Raw genomic sequence first — 16,008 nt, 5'->3', positions numbered from 1 at the left:
CTCTAGGTTATCCCTTTTTTTATGTAGTTTTTCATGATATTCTCATATGATATTCTATATTTCTATGTTATTTGTTGTAATTTCTCCATTTTCCTTTCTTATTTTGCAAATTTGTGCTCTCTCTTTTTTCTTCTTTGTGAGTTTCGCCAGAGGTTCTCGATTTTATTTACTCTTTCAAAAAATTGCTTTTGGTTTGATTGATTATTTTCTCTATTTCTTTTAATCTCTATTTTATTTATTTCCTCCCAGATCTTAATTATTTGCTTCCTTCTGCTGACTTTTGGGTGTTTTTACTCTTCAGTTTCTAGTTCTTTTAACTGGTGGGTTAGATTGTTTTTTTTGATATTGTTCTTCTTTTTTGAGGAAGGCCTGTATCACTCTAAACTTTCCTCTTAGCACTGCTTTTGCTTTGTCTCATAAGTTTTTTGTGGATTTTTTCATTTTCATTTGTCTCAAGGTATTCCTTACTTTCATCTTTGATTTCATCATTGACCCATTGTTTTTAATAGCATGTTGTATAATCTCTATGCTTTCCTTTTTTCATGCTTTGTTTCTCTGAAGTTGATTTCTAGTTTCAATGGCATTGTGGTCAGTAAGGATGCTTGAGATAATTTCTATCTTCTTAAACTTTTTGAGGCTTCTTTTGTGACCAAGTACATGATGAATCCTAGAAAATGTTCCACTCACACTTGAAAAGAATATATTTTGGGGGGTTGTAATGCTCTGAAAATATCCACTAAATCTAATTTTTCTATTGTATCATTTAATTTCTCTGTTGCCTTATTTATTTTTTGTGTGGAAGATCTGTCTAGTGATGTTAATGTGGTGTTAAAACTTCTGACAATGATTGTATTCCCATCAATATCCCCGTTTATCTCTGTTAGTAGTTGTTTTATGTACTTAGGTGCTCATGTTGGATGCATATATATTAATGATTGTAATATCCTCATCTTGTATTGCTCCTTTAATCATTATAAAATGCCTTTATTTATCTTTCTTTATGGCCCTTGTTTTAAAGTCTATTTTGTCTGAAATCAGAACTGCTACACCTGCTTTTTTGGAGTTTCCATTTGCATGGAATATCCTTTTCCGTCCATTCACTCTCAATCTATATGTGTCCTTCTCCCTAAAGTGTGTCTCTTGTATGCAGTTTATTGAAGTTTCTTGCTTTATTATCCAGTCTGCCACTCTGTCTTTTGACTGGAGCATTTAGTCCATTATCATTTAGAGTAATTAATGATAAATGAGTGTTTATTGCTATTTGAACTTATATTTGCAGTTGATTTCATATTTCTTCTTTGTTCCTTTCTTCTTCCTTTTGTGGTATGGTAATTTTCCTTTGTGTTATCTTGGATTGTATTTAGTTTTTGTTACTCACTTGTAAGTTTTTGGCTTGTGGTTATACTTTTTTGTAAGTCTGTTAACCAATTACTGTAACTGTGTGTACTAAACAGATAGTAATGCAATCTCAAACCCATCCTACCGAGAACAAAAAATTTAAGAAAATAGAAGAAAGAAAAAATACTCTATATTTAATTGCTTCCCTCTCCCACTCAATGATTTAGATGTCTTCTTTTACAATTTCATGTTTATTCTATTTGTAATTCATGGTAGTTATCACCTTTCCAGTTATAAGCTCTCATTTCTGTATCATCCTGCTTCTTTTTTATTTAGAGTGTACCTTACAATATTTCTTTTAGCATGGGTTTAGTGTTGCTAAAGTCTTTCAGTTTTTCTTCTCTGTGAAATTCATTACCTCTCCCTCTGTTCTAAAGGATAGCCTTGCTGCAGAAAGTATCCTAGGCTGCATCTGTTTTTTCATTCAGGAATTTGAATATATATTTCCACTCCCTTCTGGTCTGTAGTGTTTCTGTAGAGAAATCAGCTGAGAGCCATCTCTTGTAACTCACTCTTTGTTTTTCTCTTGCTGCCTTTAGGATCATTTCTTTATCCTTCAGTCTGGCCATCTTGATTTTGTTATGTCTTGGTGTGAGTCTCTTTAGGCTCTTCCTGTTTGGGAACCTCTGAGCCTCCTGTACTTGGGTGTCTGATTCTTTCTTTATGTTTGGGAATTTTTCAGTTATAATTTCTTTAAATACCTTCTCCATCCCCTTTGTTCTTTCTTCCCCTTCTGGAACTCTTATGATGCATAGATTGGCATGCTTTATATTATCAAATAGATTCCTTATATTGTTTTTATTGTTTTTATTTTTTTCTCTCAACTGTTCTGATTGTGTGCTTCCTGTTGTCCTGTCTTCTAGGTCACTTATTCGTTCCTCTGCATTATCTAGCCTGCGTTGTACTGCCTTTAGGTCAGATCTCATTTCAGCCAATGAGTTTACCAATTCTACTTGGCTCTTCTTTATAGCTACTATTTTGTTTTTGACATATTTTATGTCTCTAAACACTATCTCTTTTAATTCCTTCAGTAATTCAATCACTTCTTTTTAGAAATCTTGATCTAATAGGCCATTAATATCTATTTCATTGATCGTTCTTTCAGGGGATTTCTCTTTCTCTTTTAATTGGGAATACTTCCTCTGCTTCTTCAACTGCTCATATCTCTCTGGCACTGTGGCTTAAGGAGTATCAGTTATGTATTGTGGCCCTTAAAGGGGTTTATTTTTTTATCTATCTAAGGCCTATGCTGGAATAAAACTTAAAAATGAGAGAGAGAAATAGAATTTTAAAAGAATGGAGGAAAAGAAGGTTTGAAAACAGTGTATAATCAATAATAGAAGAGCAAGTTGAAGAAGAATAGGAATCGATTTGAGATGTCTTTTTAAAACCTTAACAAAAAGAAGAAAGAAATCAAAACACAGTATTTAAAACCTGTGAATAATCAATAACAGATCAAATCCAAGAGAATTAAAAATGAAATGAGAATTGTAAACATATAGAACTGTTTAAAAAGTAAAGATTAAAAAGCTCATAGAAAATAAAACAGGTATAAAAAGATTTTAAAAACAAAGATGTGTTCTCCTAGAGACTGAACGCTCTTAATGGTTTTATTGAGAGGTCTTTGTGTCTTCGCCCTGTTTCATGAACTCAGCTTGCTCTGTTGGCCCCCTGGTCTGTGCTGCTCACAGTGTCCATTGGCAAGAAGATTGCACCCCTCCAACACTGGGTCAGGTGCTGCTCTCCTTCGCGGTGGGCAGGTGGGTCACTCCCCGTCCGGATGCCACAGTCAGTGCTGTGTAAGTTGCTCCATAGGTGGGCTAAGCTTCAAGAATAACAGGTTTATGGAGATATAATTCACATACCATAAAATGCAGCCTTTGAAAGTGTGCATTAGGGTTTTATGTACATTTCAGGGCTGTGTAGCCATCACCCCCAAAAGGAACCAGTACCCTTTAGTAAGTCAGTCCCTAACCTTCCTTTCCCTTAGCCCTCAACAGCCACCACTCTACTTTCTGCCTCTAAGGGTTTGCCTGTTCTAGGCATTTCATATAAGTAGAACCATACAGTATGCTGCCTTTTTTGATTATTGTCTTTCATGTAGTGTGACATTGTCAAGGCTCATCCATCGTGTAGCATATATCAATATCCAAATTCCTTTTTGTATTCAAATAATATGCCTTAGTTATAAATACACCACATTGCTTATCCATCCATCAGTTGATGATGAATAATTCTGCTGTAAATGCTCATGGACAAGTTTTTGTGTGAACACATATTTCCACTTCTCTTCAGGATATATCAAAAAATGGAATTGCTGGGATGTATTCTACTTTTAACATTTTGAGGAATTGCTAATATAGCTTTTAAAGTGACTGAAGCATTGTATATTTCCAGAAGTAATGTATGAGGAGTCCAGTTTCTCCACATCCTCATCTACACTTTTTATTACTGGGTTTATAGATTCATATTTATATATCATATATCATATATATTTGTCATCCTAGTTGGTATGAAGTGGTATGTCATTGTGATTTTGATTTCTGTTTCCCTAATGCCTACTGATGTTGAACATCTTTTTATGTGCTTAGTTCCCATTCGTATGTCTTCTTTGGAGAAACATCTATTTAAATTCTTTGCCCATTTTAATTATATTTGTCTTTGTATTGTCATGTTTTAAGTCTTCTTTGTCTATTCTGGATAAAAGTCCCTTATCAGGGAAAATTTTGGAAATATTTTCATCCATCCTGTGGATTGTCTTCTTACTTTCTTGATGAAGTCCTTTGAAGCACAGAAGTTTTTAATTTTACTGAAGTCCAGTTTACTTGATTTTTTTTCTTTTGTTGTTTGTGCTTTTGGTGTCATATATTACAAGTATTTATAATCCAAAGTCCTGAAGATTTTCTCATTGTTCATTTTCTAAATGTTTTATAGTTTCAGGTCTGTGATTTATTTTGAGTTAATTTCCATAAATGGTGTTAAGATAAAAGTTCAGTTTTCTTTCTTTCCAGGTGTATGTACAGGTGTCCCAACATCATTTTTGTAAAGATTATTTTTCCCCATTGGATTGTCATGGCACCTTTGTCAAAAATTAAATGGCTGCGTGTAAGCCTTTGTTTATGGTCTCTTAGTTCTTTTCTCTCAATCTATTTTTCTGTCCTTTCTGCAAGTACCACACTGTATGGATCACAGTTTTGTTAGTGAGTTTTGAATTTGGAAACTTCAAAACTTTGTTCTTTTTCAAGATTGTTTTGACTATTTTGGGTATCTTGCATTTCCATATTAGTTTTAGGATCAGCTTGTTCATTTCTGCCAAAAAGCCAGAGCTGCATTGAATGTATAGGTCATTTTGAGGACAATGGCCATCCTAAAAATAATAAGACTTCTGATCCATGAACACGGAAGAGCTTTCCATTTATTTTAGGTCATTTTTAACTTCTATCACTAGTATTTTAGTTTTCAATATACAAGTTTCAGATATTTTTCTCAGTATTCCACATATTTTTCTTAATATTACTAATTATTTTATTCTTTTTGATGCTATAGTAAATGAAAAGGTTTCCTTCATTTTATTTTTAGATTATTCACTGCTGTTGAATAGAAATGTAATTACTTTTTATATATTCATTTGTGTCTTAAAATTTTTGTCAGACTGGGTTATTAATTCTAAGAGGATTTTTTTTCTTTTCTATTTTTCCTTTGTGGATTCCTTGTGATTTCAATATATAATATCATGTCATCTGGAATCAAAACAGTTTTATTTCTTTCTTTCTAATCTAGAGGCTTTATTTTCTTTGTCTGATTGATTTGACTAGAACTTCTAGTACAATGTTGATTTTGGGAGGGAATAATTCAGTGCTTCTGCATTATGTATGATCTTTGCTTCAGGTTTTTCATAGATGTTCTCTGTCAAGTTGAGGAAGTTCTCTTCTATTCCTAGTTTTTATCCATTATTCTATTAATATGGTGTATTACATGAATAGACTTTTGTATGTTGTACTGCCTTTGCATACCTGGATACATCCCACTTAATGGTGGTCTATTTTATATGTTACTGTTTTGGATTTGCTTCTATTCTGTTGAGGATTTTTGCATTATATTCATAAGAGATAGTCTTTAGTTTTCTTGTGATGCCTTTGTCTGGTTTTCGTATCAGTGTGATACTAGTCTCATTGAATGAATTGGGAAGTGTGCCCACCTCTTTATTTTCAGATGAATTTGTGAAGCATTTTTTGTTTGTTTTTGTTTTTGTTTTTTCTTTAAGTAGTTGATGGAATTCACCAGCAAAGCCATATGGGCCTAGCATTTCTTTGTGTGAATGTTTTGGATTGCTATTTCAGTCACTACTTACTGTAGGATTATTTGAGTTTTCTATTTCTCCTTGAATTAGCTTCAGTCATTTATGTCCTTCTAGGAATTTATCCATTTCATTTACATTACCTCATTTATTGGCTATATAATTATCCATGGTATTCCCTTATATTCCTTGTTATCTTTGTAAGGGCAGTAGTGACATCCTTCCTTTCATTTCTCATTTTAGTAATTTGAAACTTCTTTTTTTTTTAGTACTAGATAAAATTTGTCAATTTTATTGATCTTTTCAAAGAACCAACTATTCCTTTTGTTGATTATTCTCTGTTGTTCATCTATTGTCTATTCCATTTATTTCTGCCTTTAATATTTTGATTAGAATGTTTAATTCATTTACATCAATGTAATTTCTTATCAGATTGAAGTTACAACTGCTGTCTACTTTCTATATGTCTTTTTTCCCATTCCTCAATTACTACACATTTTTGTACAAAGTAAGCATTTTCAAGTGTGCCATTTTAATTTGTTTATTTTATCTTTTTCTTCTCCTCTTCCTACTCTTCCTCCTCCTCCTTCTCTTCCATTGCCCTGGAGATTATAATTAACATCTTGTTTTAAAGCAATCTAGTTCACATGAATACCAACTTAATTTCAACAGTACACTTTGCTTTGGTATCAGTCTTTTCCCTCCCCCTCCTCATGCTGTCACTGTCATACAAATTGCACCTTTATGCATTTATAAGCTCATCTACACAGTTTCATAAGTATTGTTTTATGCAGTTGTCCTTTACATCAAATAGAACAAAACATTTACATGTAATACTCGATTTATACTGTTTTATTTTTTTACTCATGTAGTAGTGCTCTTTATTTTTCAGGCGAGTGTCCTTTCATTTACACCTGCTGGACTATCCTTAGTATTTCTTGTAGGGCAGGCCTGCTAGCAATGGATTCTTTCAGATTTTGTTTTTGTAGGAGTGTCTTAATTTCTACTTTAATTTTTTTAAAGAATCATTTTGCTGGCTATAAAATACTTGGTGACAGTCTTTTCCTTTTATCTCTTTGACAATACCATCCACTGCCTTCTGGTCTCCATGGTTTTTGATGAGAAATCAACTGTCTTACTGAGGAGCCTTTCTATATGTTGAGCCACTTTTCTGTTTCGGCTGTCAAGATACTTTATTCTTGTCTTTTGACCCACTGAATCTGATGTGCCTATTTTAGATGTCTCTAAGTTTATACCACATGGAGTTTGTTGAGCTGCTGGGATGTACAAATTAATATTTTCATCAAATTTAGGAAGTTTTCAGCCATTATTTCTTTATATATTCTTTCTGCCCCTTTTTTTCTCTCCCTCCTTCTGGCGCTCCCATTATGTGTGTATTGGTATTGTTGATGGTGTCTCACCTATCTCTGACACAGTGTTCATTTTTTTTTTCATTCCTTTTTCTTTCTGTTCCACAGACAGGGAAATCTCAGTAGTTTTAATTTAACTGACTTTTTCTTCAACAAGTTCATATCTACAGAGAAACCACTTATTGAAGTTTTTATTTTAGTCATTATATTTGTATCTCTAGAATTTCTAGTTGGTTTTTATTATAAATTTTATTTATTGTTATTCTCTGTACAATGAGATGAGCACATAATTTAATCCTTTAGGCATGGTTTCTGTTAGTATTTTGAACATATGTGTAATTGCTTATTTATGTCTTTGTCTAGTAAGTCCAGTGTCTGGGCTACCTCAGGGAGTTTCTGTTGACTACTTTTTCCCCGTCTGTTATGACCAAACTTTTCTGTTTCTTTGTACATCTTGTAATTTTCTGTTGAAAGCTGGACATTTAAAATATTACAATGTGGCAGATCTGAAAGCCTGATTTTCCTCATTTCCAGGGTTTATCATTGCTTTCATTGTCATTGCTGCTGCTGCTATTTATTTAGTTACTTTCCTGAACAAATTCTGTAAAGTCTGTTTTCTTTATCATGCATGACCATGAGATCAGTGTGTGTGAAGAAAGCCTAGTTGTCATCACTGTAGTAATGATTGGACAGTGATTTCTTTCAATGCCTGGAGACAATCGTTTGAGCTGTTGCCAGGTGGCTGTGTGTCCACGTGCTGAGGGATGCCCTCAGCACCGGCATGCAGTCAGCAGCTCTTCCGTATTCTTTAGTTCTTGCTTATGCAGAATCTCAAGTTCAGCCAGAGTTGAAGGCTTAGGATTTTCTCAGATCTTTCCTTGCCATGTGCCACACATGTATATTGCCTTCTACAATTCTCAGAATTTTTTGGAGCTTTTTAAAAACCCTACCTTCACCCCCAGAACGTCTCATTACTCAATTTTGCCTTCTAAGTTTCCTAGTCAGCACGTAGTTAGCCTCTACTGGTCCCACTGCCTCAGGCAGTTGTAATGTTAGATACTCACTGCTGATTGTTTCCCACACACACTCTGGGGACAGGCTGTTTGCACAGCATGAGTTTGTGACAGGTCACATAGTGACAGCTCTCTGGGGGTGGATTTTTTGGGTAACTTTAATAACTTCTGCCCCTACCTTGATTGTGAGACTATTGCTTATAAAGGCCACCATTTAGGTGAGGATACAGGGATGGGGTAGATCAAGTTACAATGCCTCAAAACTCACTATCTTTATGGAGATTTAGCTGGTTTTTTTTTCTCAAATAAAGGCTCCCCGGATTGCTGGAAGTGTTGGTTTAATTTCCAGAGTTCTACAGAGGTTAATTTTGACAAATTTTACAAAGCCATTGTCATTGCTTCATAGAGGAGTAAGTTTTCCAAGATATTTACTCAGATAGTCTAGAAGTGTATCCCATTTGCATTTGTGTTTAACTGAGTTACTTGCAAGACTAACTAATTCTACAGCTCCAGCCCCATTCACATAAGAGTCCACCTGCATGGATTCTCCTACAGCAGTGTACAACCTGTTGCCAGACTGTTGTTTTTCTTATTAAAGTGTAGGGGTTTTTAAAAATATGCTCATGAATAGCCTTTTGTCATTTTTACACGTTACAAAACTTCCACTAGTCTGTAGCTATTTTTTCCCTTCACTTATCGTTTCTTTAATGAAGTTCTCACTTTTAAGGATTTTCAGTATAGCAGTTTGTGGATGCTGATCACACGGGTGAGGCATTTAACTACTGTCTAAACCTCAGTCTTTGCTCTGATTCACTGTCTGGAACATCTGAACACATCTACTGAACCCCATATACCAATGGATGCTGACAGACCTAATTAAAAAAATGCTTTTTAAGTAAAGCAAAAAATATTAACTTTGACACTGGAAACGACAAATCTCCAATTTCCTAGCTGATCTTGCTTTCTGTGATCATGAGCTACATCATGTTTTTAGAGCCGACAGGCATATTGAACTACTGATTTTATTTCATCGGATTTTAGAATGCAGAACACATTTCAGGCCCACTTATAGCACCATATGTGTATCTTAAAGGATATGTACATATGATGATGTCTTTATTATAAGTACCTTATTTTATTTTAAGTACCTACTGCTGTGCACCTCATTAAGGAAAGCTTGAAACTGCAGTACTGAAATTTTTCATACCACCATCATCCCATAGCATCTCTTTTGCACTTAGATGTTGTGTGGCAGAGTATTTTTCTGCTCCCTAGAAATGATCAATGTTGAAGGGGAAAAAAAAAACCCTCCTCAAATAAATATACTCCAAATCACACACTTATCTGAATGATGGCCACCATTTTAGTCCATAGTCCACACCAATCCATCTACTCATACTGACTCAGAGTACTCAACATAGACAATCCACCCCTGAATTCAGGGTCCTCAACACACGTTCTATCCCCTCCCCATTCCTTGTTGATTCTGACCTACTTTTGTCCAGCGTGTCCTGCCAGTCTCTTTGCTACTTGACTGCACTTTTTAATTTTTACCTTTGAGTTCCAGGCTGCGCCTAGTGATTTCCAGAGAAACGCCAGACACTTGGCTCATCAGGAGGGGCGGTGAGGATTTCAGAAAGCTGTTAAACTAACTCACTTTCAGATCAGTGAGTGGCTGTTGTGCGCATTCCTTCTAGATCTCTGCCATGCCGGCTGCATCCACCCCAGCAAAATAACGTAGCTCCTCCAACCACCTCTGCCTCCATTCATCTGGGTTTCTGCTTTCAGTGACACTCAGATGCTGCTGATGGGCATTATATATATATATATTTTTTTAATTGAAGTATAGTCAGTTACAATGTGTCAATTTCTGATGTACAGCACAATGTTCCAGTCCTTCATATTCACATATATATGTACGAATTCCTTTTCATATTTTTTTACTAAAGTTTATTACAAGATATTAAATATTGTTCCTGTGCTATACAGAAGAAATTTAGTTTTTTAGCTATTTTTATATATAGTAGTTAATATTTGCAAATCTCAATCTCTGATGGGCATTTTTAAAGCCACATCTGGAACCCTTGTTGCAGAAGTGTCTGAGAAATATATTTTCGACCTCATAGACTTTTGGTTAGGAAGTTGGAATAAAGGCTGACCTGGCTCACCTAACTTGTCTGCCTTTGTGAGTAAAGAGGTCTGGAGTTTCAAGTCCCAATGAAATGTCCCAGCCCTTCAGTAGCAGACTCTTAAAGCTACCAAAATGCTCCCGTCTACCAGAGCATGACTTGTCCTTAGACACTGCTGGACATAAACACCGATGTTGTCTAAGGCATCGTCTTCATCTGGTGCACACTTTCTTTAGATGTGTAATATCCTGATTAACAGGACAAGCTAGTTTGGATTCCCAAGGCCACAGGCAGCCTTCTGCCTGACATTGGAGTATATATAGTCCTCTCTCAGATCAGCTAGAGCTGTCTGGTGTGTGGTTTCCCAGAGAATGTGGGTGCAGTGGTCCCCACCAGAGTCCTACCAGTTGTTTTATTGCAGGAAGAGAGAGAGTAAAAGAGACAGAACAGGAAGTTCTTGTCCAGCCTCAAACACAGTCACCCCCTCCCAGGGCTCTTGCTCTGGGACACACAGCAGTGCAGGTCAGCAGCGATGTGGCCCTGGTGTACTCCAAAACATGGTGTGGTTTTACTGGGCTATCTGTGTCTTTCATGGGCCCTGCAAAGTTCTCGGCTTTGTGAAATGGGGAACTAAGGAACTCCCACCCATGGCTGTAACTCCCAGGGTTTGCACCCTTACGGGTTTTGAGGATTTGCTGGCAACTCATTCTTTTTCACTGGGTCATTTCTCGGTTACACCTGCAGTCCTGTACTTCCTTATCAGAACTGCTCCTTACGTTCGGGATTTAGTGAAAGATGCCATTTTAGCCTGTAAGTTCATGTTCAGGGAGGAGGAGGAAGAAGCACAGATCAGAATTGCTGTTTTGCTTTTTTTTATTATTGTTTTCATAAGCCGTCTCCTGTTGTCGAATGGACTCTGAGCAAATGAATGACTGTTACACTCCCATTTGAAAGATGAGAAAAACGACACTCAGGGAGAGGAGGCAAACTTCCTGAGTTTCCAAAGACCAAAAGGGATGAGCACAGAATAAGATCCCTGCAAATTTCTTGTCTGTCATTCGCCTTTAGGTCAATGACACAGTGCCGTGTGTAGTAGTAAAGTTGTAACGTGCTTTTAAAAGGGTGCAGATGTTCTTGTTTTGTTTATAAAATCACAGTGTTTTGTCTGAGACTCTGAAAAAGAGAAATGGGCTAGTAAATGTTGGTTTCTCATCCTTGGTCCTTCCTCCCCTTCACAGATATGGACCCTTCCATCTGTAGCAGGAATAAGACAGCCCCAGCCTTCCCGTCTCATGAGATCAGTTCTCATTCATTTCATTCCTGCCCACCAGTAGGTGATAAAGCACAGCGAGATTTTCATGTCCTGCTTCACTGATTCTTGTGAAATTAGGTGTTTGAAAAGGGAAGCTGCTTTTTTTTATATAAAGTGCAGTAATTTTCCTAGCAGAGAAGGAATTTGAGGATTTTCTTCATTGAAAATCAATAGAGATTTCAAGAGCATCTGTATTTCTGATGCATAGATTAAAATGACAAAATCTAGAGGGATTACCGAAACACAAGGAAGATACCAAAAGTGTCTTTAAAGAGCTTTTCTAAGACTGGGCTTTTAAAGAGACTGTTAGTTGACAGAGACCCTCTTCTCACCCATAGTCCCTCTCCTTAGGTTGGAAAGGGCCAGCGCTTCCCATGTGTGCAGTTCTGGTGCTTCAAGTGAGTTGTAGGGTAGGGCGGTGCACGTGGTGCTCCCTTCAGTTTGTCCATCCTAAGTAACCCCTGGCAGTCAGAGGGCGAGTGTTTTGCAACGACGTGAACCATTCACCATGCTCTCCGTGGTGTGTGCTCATCTCAGCTCATCCAGGCTCAGGTGATGGCAGAGCAGAGAGTGGTGGCAAGAGGTCATCCATGAGTAGCAGGAAGCAACTGGAGTCAGCTGGGGCCCAAGTGGCTAGGAGTTCCAGGTTGAATTCCCAGGACTTCCCACAGCTCATTCATTCAGCTAATACTTCTCCAGCACCTGTCATGTGCTGGTGCTTCTTTGTGAACAGAACCAAATCCCTGTCCTCATGAAGATGACATTCTAGTGGACATAAGAAATGATAAACGCAGAAGCAGATCCAGGTCAGGACACATGAGTGCTGTCTACTTTGGAGTGCACAAGGTGAGATCCTTTGGGAAGGAATGTATGATACAGGAAAATGTGGGGGAGAGGATGGCCGTATCCCAGGTCTTATTTGGGTCCCTGAGATGCACCTCGTGATGTGTGGGTCCTTGGTTTGCACAGGAACGAATCCAAGAGAGAGCCACAATTCAGTAAATGTAGATTTATTCAGAGAGATATATACTCCACAGACAGAGTGCGCTGTTTCAGAAGGCAAGAGAAAGGCCATGAGGCGTGAGGGTTGGGTGCTCCAGTTTAAAGTAAAAGTAGATACACACTCCACAGACAGAGTGTGGGCTGTCTCCCTCAGCAGAGAGAGCAGCCACGAGGTGTGGTTGTTAGTTTTTATGCACTCAGTATCTTCATATGCTAATAAGTGGGAGGAATATTCCAACCGCTTTGGGGAAGGTGTTGCGATTACCAGAAATTGGGCCACCACTCACCCTTTGACCTTTCATGGTCAGCCTTGAACCTGTCCTGGCACCTGTAGGAGTGCCATTTAGCATCCTGCTGTATTTCAGTGAGTGTGTATTGAAGCTCAAGATCTACTGGGAGTTGACTTTTCCACCGTCTCGGTGCTAATGGCTGTGCCATTCTTTTAATGGCTGTGCCCTGCCCCCTTCCCTCCTGTCTCATGAAGGAGCTCTGGACTGATTGCACAATTGCAGAGCAGGGGACAGAGTGGAAAGAACTTTATAAGTGGAAGGTGGAAGGCAGTGTTGGTAGTAGAATTCTCAAGTCAATTATAATGTAAGGGTCTTCTGTTTGCTGGGGGTACCTGGTGTCACATTAGGGAGCTGTGAGCCTTGGGGACTTCAGTGAGTGGGTGTCTCACTGTGTATATTGTGTTGCTTCTTAGGCGTCCCGAGGACAGTTGGCTTATAGGTGACCCATTCACTCAAGCAGGGGTCTCTTTGGGGATTTTCTGCACTTGAGGCTAACATGGGTCACATGGGGGGCAGGACCGGCCAGTCACAGCTTGGTCCACAGTCACCTAGTGCCCTCGCGGCTTTTATCCCATGAATGCGTCACCTCCCCCTCGAAGGGGACAAGGGCACAAGTGGTGGGGCAGCTTCTCAGTGGTGGAGGCATTGCTCTCCAGACCCAACACTCAACAGCATGGACCCCTGGTGTTGGCCACAGTCTTGGCTAGATGAGGCTGTTGGGTAGCTGAGCTCACGAGACGTGGGTGCCATGCTTCCACTCTCACCAAGAGCTCTACTTTTGAAGGTTCTGGTCAGACAGCCACAAATACTCCCCAGCCCATAAACAAAGAACTGTCCCTTTCACTCGGGGAAGGGCACACAGAAGGAGAACGGATCATCCGGAGAGCAGGAGAGGCCAAATCAGTCCTGCCATCAGGGGTCTGACAGACGAGCAAGCTCAGTTCCTCTTACTAGTTGTTTACTTGGGGGATCTGGGGTATTTTGGTGACCTGCAAGTGTCAGGAAATAGTACACGAGGGCTTTGTAGATTTTCTGGTCCGGTGCTAACTCACCCCATTGTAGCTGTTGTGCAAGGAAACAAAACTTGGTGGACAACAGGCCATGGCCCCTGCTCCCTGGTGGAGCCAGGAGATTACAATGTTAAGAACGACTGCAGGGGCATCATTTCTATGTTGAGAGGCCAGATGGCCTTACATATCTCTCATGCTGGATGTCTAAGTCGCAAAGGGAAACTGGATTTCATCCAGCTCTCCAGCCAAGGAGGAGACCACAAGTGGCCTCCCCCACCAACTGTGAGCTCTTTGCCTCCACTGACAGCAGCATCTATAGCAAAAACCTGGGCTGCCACCTGCGTTTCCATGTAAACATCCGAGTAGCCACAGCAATGGCCTCGTGAGCGATGGTGTGCCCAAGGAAGCGCTGTGTGGGACGGAGGGAGGAGTGCCGGGGTCAGACACCGGGCGGGCGGGCAGGCAGTGAGGGCATCTGTGCAGCGCAGGTGCCATGGAACTGAGCCAAAGGGAGGCTGGTTTTGGAGCAGGGAGCCTGGGCAGTGCCGTGTTGTTCGTAAGAAGATCCTGGGCTCTGGATCCAAGAAGTCATTGGCTTGATTCCTGATCCCAACCCTCATCTTGGGCAAATGTTTGAAGCTTTCTGTGACTCTGTTTCTTGGTGTCCCAAATGGGGACAATAGTAGCAATTACCTCTGAGAGTCAGGAGCGCCTTTATAGATGTCATTTCATTACGCTCACAGCAGCCCACGAGCACGGTGCTAGGTCCCCCGTTTTACACGTGGCAGACGAGTAACTTAATCAGTAATCACGCAGCTAAGAATGGTCATAATCAGCATTTGAATTTGATCCCTGTGTCCAGATAATTTCTATTCTCACTGAGTATTACTGGAAAACTAGTAAAGTCAGAACAAACACTGCTGGGAAGTGGGTGCTTGAAATATGTTTGTCGTCTTCGCTATTGGGGAGTTTTGAGTTCACATTCCTCACAGCACTTCCGAGGCTCCCTGCGTCTCCGGCTGCCCCTGGTGGGGTCTACAGGGCTCTGGGCAGCTTCTCCTTGTTCTCTAACCCCAAGGCTCTCTGCTCTCTGCAGGTTGATTCTCAACCCTGACTGCTCGGTAGAGCTAATGTCTAAAAACAAAAAAAGGTGGGGACGGTATGGCTCAGTGGTAGAGCACGTGCTTAGCATGCAAGAGGTCCTGGGTTCAATTCCCAGTACCTCCATTAAAATAAATAAAGCTCAATACTCCCCACAAAAAGGAAAGAAGTATTTAAAAAATAATAAACAGTACAAAGGCCCCACTCCAGGCTGTGGTGCACTATTTTTGAAAGGCTCCCAAATTCTTCCCATATGCAGGAGGGTGAGAGCTATCCCTATACACCTCTTGTGAGCTTGTCCACTCACACCCATTAGCCTCTTGAAACAGAAAAACTACTTGGCTCAGCCTAGAACTTTCTCCCGATTTCTAGACTTTTATTTGCCTACTGCACATCTCTCCTGGAGCACACAGGCACCCAGCCAGAACTGAATCAGTTGTCTCCTCTCATGACTTGCCCCTCTCCTGCCCTTCTTTTTTTTTAATTTTTTATTCATTTATAATCATTTTACAATGTTGTGTCAAATTCCAGTGTTCAGCACAATTTTTCAGTCATTCATGGACATATACACACTCATTGTCACAATTTTTCTCTGTGATTTATCATAACATTTTGTGTATATTTCCCTGTGCTATACAGTATAATCTCATTTATCTATTCTACAATTTTGAAATCCCGGTCTATCCCTTCCCACCCTCTAACCCCCTGGTAACCACAAGTCTGTATTCTCTGTCCATGAGTCTATTTCTGTCCTGTATTTATGCTTTGTTTTTGTTTGTTTGTTTGTTTTTGTTTTTTAGATTCCACATATGAGCGATCTCATATGGTACTTTTCTTTCTCTTTCTGGCTTACTTCACTTAGAATGACATTCTCCAGGAGCATCCATGTTGCTGCAAATGACATTATGTTGTCAGTTTTTATGGCTGAGTAGTGTTCCATTGTATAAATATACCACATCTTCTTTATCCAGTCACCTGTTGATGGACATTTAGGCTGTTTCCATGTTTTGGCTATTGTAAATAGTGCTGCTATGAACATTGGAGTGCAGGTGTCATCCTGAAGTAGATTTCCTTCTGGATTCAAGC

The sequence above is a fragment of the Vicugna pacos genome, chromosome 11 (assembly GCF_048564905.1).
Source record: "Vicugna pacos chromosome 11, VicPac4, whole genome shotgun sequence".
Classification (NCBI taxonomy): Eukaryota; Metazoa; Chordata; class Mammalia; order Artiodactyla; family Camelidae; genus Vicugna; species Vicugna pacos.
Note: the sequence above shows the minus strand (reverse complement) of the source record.